This window comes from Rhincodon typus, chromosome 38, assembly GCF_021869965.1.
Source record: "Rhincodon typus isolate 14 chromosome 38, sRhiTyp1.1, whole genome shotgun sequence".
NCBI classification, from domain to species: Eukaryota; Metazoa; Chordata; class Chondrichthyes; order Orectolobiformes; family Rhincodontidae; genus Rhincodon; species Rhincodon typus.
The window spans coordinates 4,742,494-4,748,763 of NC_063369.1; positions in this window are offsets into that span (position 1 = coordinate 4,742,494).

Consider the following 6,270-nt stretch of genomic DNA (forward strand, 5'->3'; position numbering starts at 1 on the left):
ACACAGAGACACACACAGACACACACACAAAGACACACACATACAGACACACACAGACGCACATACACACACAGGCACATACACACGGACACACACACAGAGACACACACAGACACACACACAGCTACACACACACAGACACACACACACACTGCTGGGGAGATTCCCTGTGTTACGAATTAAGTCAGAAACATAGTATGTATGAAAAGCCATCTGGAGTATTTGTTGTTGCACCTTATTAATTAGCAGCAGGGCTAATCAAGTTACTTTTTGATGTGGTTCACACAAGCTTAATTATTCCCGATCAACCTCTTCTGACATGTTATGGCAGCTCCAGGGGCCAATGGGAATTATTTATTTTTAATTTATTCATTTTGTACAATGTGGGGATCACTGGTTGGCCAGCACTTATTGTCCATCCCCTTGAGAAGGTGGTGCTGAGCTGTTTCTTGAACCGCTGCAGACTACCTGCTGCAGGTAAACCCCACAATGCCCTTAGGGAAGGAATTCCAGGATTTTGACTCAGTGGCACTGAAGGAACTGGCGATATATTTCCAAGTCAGGATGGTGAGTGGCTTGGAGGGAAACTTGCAGGGGGTGGTGTTCCCATGTGTCTGCTGCCCTTGTCCTTCTAGATGGAAGTGGTCGTGGCTTTGGAAGGTGCTGTCTGAGGATCTTTGGTGAATTTCTACAGTCCATCTTGTCAATAGTACACACTGCTGCTACTGAGTGTCAGTGGTGGAGGGAGTGGATGCTTGTGGATGTAGTGCCAATCAGCGGGCAGCTTTGGACTGGATGGACTTGAATCCCACAGAGGCACAGCGAAACTGTCCCAATCTCTGGAACCCAAGAACCCCCATGACTGGGCAGCTAGAGGATGTTCAGTGCTGAGCTGAATGAGCTGTCTAAATCAAGGAGTCTTTGGCATAGGCGAAATCTTCTTCATACAAGGGGGAGTGGGAATCTGAAGGTCTCTCGCTGCCAGAGTCAACTGAAAATGTTGAACTAAAACTGATACGAACTTTGCTAGGCAAGGGCTATGGAACCAAGACATGTAGATGAAATTAAGATAGAGGTCAGCCGTTTTCTAAGTGAACAGCAGAACTGGCTCAAAGGGCCGAATGGCCTCACCCTCTGGCTTTTGGCTTACAGTTCAATCAGTAAGTCCTAGTTGCTATGGTAAAATGGCCCTTTGCATGTCTGGAGGTACAGATAATGATGGTTGAGGCTACAATGTTTGTTTTGCTCACATAAATCTCCCCCAATCTTACTGCGGTTAGCATGTGTTGGCTCAGAGGCAAGGACTTTACTGATTGCATCACCAGGCCTTCTTGTGCTCTTACGTCCTCTAAGTTGCAGCAATGGGTTTTATAGATCATTCTTGTCCCCTCCTGCACACACACTGTGGCTTACCTTGACAGAGACAATTGGCTCTCTAAAACTTTCAAGGTCAATCAATGATTCCAAATTTGTGGATGTGGCTAACTGTGAAGGTGAATCCCAAAATATTGTGGATGACATGGGCAGGCTAATGACAGATAGTGTTTAATATCGAAAAGTTTAAACTTGAAAGGGTTCAGAAAAGATTTACAAAGATGTTGCCAGAGTTGGAGGGTTTGAGCCATAGGGAGAGGCTGAAAAGGCTGGGGCTATTTTCCCTGGAGTGTCGGAGACTGAGGGGTGACTTTATAAAAGTTTATAAAATCATGAGGGGCATGGAGAGGGCAAATAGGCAAGGTCTTTTCCCCGGGGTGGGGGAGTCCAAAACTAGAGGTCATAGGTTTAAGGCGACAGGGAAAAGATTTAAAAGGGAATTAAGGGACAACTTTTTCACACAGAGGGTGGTGTGTATATGGAATGAGCTGCCAGAGGAAGGGGTGGAGGCTGGTACAATTACAATATTTAAAAGGCATCTGGATGGGTATGTGAATAGGAAGGATAAGAGGGATATGGGACAAGTACTGGCAAATGGGATTAGATTAATTTAGGATTTCTGGTCGACATGGATGAGTTGGACCAAAGAGTCTGTTTCCATATTGTAGATCTCTATGACTCTAAATGTGAGGTGATGCATTTTATCAGAAAGGAAAGACAAGGTAGAGGTAATGTGAAGCGTACAGGGACAGAGGGACCTGAAGTTCAGTTACATGATTCTTTGGAGATGGCAAGACATAAATGGCCCTGAGCTCTATTAAATATTGGTATTGATACAAAAGCAGGGAGAGGATGCTGCATGTTTCTGAAGCTGTGATTAGTCCACAGCTACAGTGTTATTTGAGAAGGCCCTTGTTAGGGTAGAGATTTAACAGAATGGTTCCAGGGATGAGCGAATTTAACCACAAGGTTGGGTAGAGAAGCTAAAATTGTTCTCCTTGGAGCAAGGGAGATTTCATCCAGAGGCGCAAGATTATAGGAACGTAGGAATTAGGAGTAGGAGTAGGCAATCCAGCCTTTTGAGCCCGCTCCACAATTTAACGTGATTATGACCGGCTTAGAGCGTTCCAATTGCATAATAAAGACTTGGAGACACGGATTCACAGTTTTGGGCAGGAAATTCAGGCCAAGTGTGAGAAAGCTTCTGCTTTTACACAGTGAGTGGTAAAGACCTGGAATTTGCTATCCATGAGGACTGTAGAAGTGGAGATGATGGATGATTAGAAAAGGAAATTGGGTGGTCTTTGGTGAAAAATGAAGCTGCCGGACTGCAAGGACGAGGCAAGGGAATGGGACTGACTGGATTGCTCAGAGAACTGACATGGATTCAATGGGGCAATGTACTTTTCAATGTACACTCAATACTCACACAGAGCTAGCAGCAAAATAGACAGCCAGGTGGTGTACACACACACACGCACACACACACGCACACACACACACATGCACACACACACACACATGCACATAACCCTCTCTGATGCCCACAGAGATACATATAATGTTGCCAATGTTGGTATAGTGGTAATGTCATTGCATTATGTAATTCAGCAATGTGGGCTATTAATCTGCAAATAGGAATTTAAGTTCAGTTAATAAATTAAAATCCAGAGCTGAAAGCCAGTCTCACTGATAGTGACCATGAAGCTATCGTTGACTGTCACAACAGCCCATGTAAATTCACTAATGCCTTTAGAGAAGGAAATCTGCCATCCTTACCTGGTCTGGCCTACTTGCAACACCAGACCACAGCATCTTGGTTAATTGAGTTTGACTTTGATTTATTGTTGTCACGTGTACCATGATACAGTGGAAAGTGTTTTTTTGCATGCTATATAGACAGATCATACCATACAAAGTGTATCAAGGTAGCAGAAGAGAGTGCAGAATACAGTGTTACAGCCACAGAGAAGGTGCAGAGAGAGCGATCAGAATTAATATTTGAGAGGTCTGTTCAAAAGTCTGTTAACAGCAGGGAAGAAGCTGTTCTTAAATCTGTTTGTATGTGTATTCAAACTTTTATATCTTCAGCCCAACAGAAGAGGGTGGAAGAGAGTATAACGGGGGTGTGAGGGGTCTGTGATTATGTTGGTTGCTTTCCCAAGACAGTGGGAACTATAGATGGAGTCAATGGATGGAAGACTAGTTTGTGTGATGGACTGGGCTATGTTCATTACCCTCTGCAATTTCTTGCGGTATTGGGAAGAGCAGTTACCGCACCAAGCTGTGACGCATCCAGATGGGATGCTTTCTATAGTGCATCTAGAAAAAATTGGTAAGAGTTTTTTACAGACATGCAAAAATTCCTTAGCCACCTGAGGAATTAGAGATGTCGGTGTGTTTTCTTGACTGTTGTGTTGACATGGGTGGACCAGGACAGATTGTTTGTGATCATCACTCCCAGGACCTTGACTCTCTGGACAATCTCCAACTCAGCACCATTGAGGCAGAGAGGGGCGTGCCTTCCACTCTGCTTTCTGAAGAAGGATGTTGTGAAATTTGAAAGGGTTCAGAAAAGATTTACAAGGATACTTTCAGGTTTGAGCTATAGGGAGACCCTAAATGGGCTGGGGCTATTTTCCCTGGAGTGTTGGAGGCTGAGGGGTGACTTTATAAAAGTTTATAAAATCATGAGGGGCATGGAGAGGGCAAATAGGCAAGGCCTTTTCTCCGGGGTAGGGGAGTCCAAAACTAGAGGGCATAGGTTTAAGGCGAGAGGGGAAAGATTTAAAAGGGAATTAAGGGGCAACTTTTTCACGCAGAGGGTGGTGCTTGTATGGAATGAGCTGCCAGAGGAAGTGGTGGAAGCTGGTACAATTACAACATTGTATGGGTATATGAATAGAAAGGGGTTAGAGAGATATGGGCCAAATGCTGGAAAATAGGACTAGATTTATTTAGGATATTTGGTCGGCATGGACAAGTTGGACTGAAGAGTCTGTTTCTGTGCTGTACATCTCTATGACTCTATGTCAATGACCAGCTCCTTTCCTTTGCTGACGTTGGTAGAAAGATTGTTGATGGCACTAAGCACTCAATCTCTTTCCTGTATTCTGTCTTAACTACCTTCTTAAATAGCCTGGAAAACAACCCAGGTCAAGGGCAGATAGGGATGGGTAACAAATACCAGCCTCGTTAATGATGCCCACATCCCACAAATGAACAGAAAAACAGATTCAATGGGCAATTCAATTGAATCTACTGTTTGAACAAGTGATTTCCCTTATCCAAACACTTCAACATGACCAAGCTCTGATCTAATACCCGTTTTTTAAAAAAAATATTTACAGTGAGATGAATAACATCGGGGGAAGATCAAGGGAGCTCCGGAGTACAGAAAGATTTAAGAATAAGTAATGTTCAAATAAAACCGACTGCTGTCGTGATCCTGCAGTTTTGATGCAGTGCAAAACATCAAGTAAATACTACTGAGAACGTCATCAGTATAAGGAGCATGCAGCTAACATTTTCACGCAGATGTAGTTGTTTTGCAAGGCGCAGCAAGTTACAGAATTAATATTGTCAAGAGCAAACCCTGTTGAATTCACTGACTCTCACACCCCACCAGTAATGCCAAGTTTCAGGCAGATGAAGCTCAATTATTAATTGCCTGACACCTGTAGTGCACAATATTTCACTGCAAACAACGTACGTCATAGAGTGCCATGAACGCTGAATGAGGGATATGTCTAGATACATGGAAGTAAACATTCACAGGCTGTCCTGTAAATGGGACAGTAATGGAGGACATCCTCTGAAGTCTGACACAGTGAAGCTCCAGCTCCATGTGATTTGACATGTCTGGGAATGTAGTTCCTCATTCACGTGCTCAGTGGCTATTCCGAGAATAAAGGTCTAATTATCTTTTTACTCCAAAGATTCTCTCTGCAGTTTCCAACTCTCTCTTCTCTTTTCCCCCAGTTTGTGTTTTTCCATCCCTCCTTCCTCAAGTTTGTGCTCCACCCTCCCTTGAATTTGTGTACCCATCTCTCAGTTTGTATTCTTCACCTCTCCCATTTGCATCATTCTTACTTCCACTTTTTCTTCTTAGTGTTTGTGTCTCTACCTTCCCAGTTTCTCTCTGCTCCTCTCCCAGTTTGTTCTCTCTCTCTCTCCTCCACTATTTTGTTGCTCTTTCTCTCTCCCTCCCACTGTTCTTTTCTCAGCAATTGCAGGGTCTCCCAGTGATTTTCATTGACCCCCGACACCATCCTCATGGCCCGTAAGGATGTGATGAGTTCTGAACAGGAATCAGCTAACCTGGCGTGGGGTACATGCCCGTGTGTGTGTACGTATACACACACACACACCCCCACCCCATTCCTACAGAGGCACAGCAGTATTAAGGAGATCAATCACACATTCCAGAGGAACCCGTAGGATCACTACAGTGCAGAAAGAGGCAGTCATTCGGTCTATCAGCATCCCAATTAGACCCAATCCTCTAACCTATCACTGTAACCCACATATCCCATGGCTTATCCATCTAGCCTGCACATCCTTGGACACTATGGGCAATTTAGCATGGTCATGCCACCTAACCTGCACATCTTTGGACTGTGGGAGGAAACTGGAGCCCCCAGAGGGAAGCCACTCGGACACAATGTGCAAACTCCACGCAGACAGTCACCTGAAGGTAGAATTGAACCTGGGTCCCTGGCGCTGTGAGGCAGCAGTGCTAACCACTGTGACATCATGCTGCCCCTAAGAGGTCAGCCTACAGCAAGGGGTTTAGGAGCTGATCTATATACAGGCACATTCTTGATACACACACAGAATGCCAGTAACCTGCTTTTATATACCATCTGTAACTTGGTAAAACATCTCAAATCACTT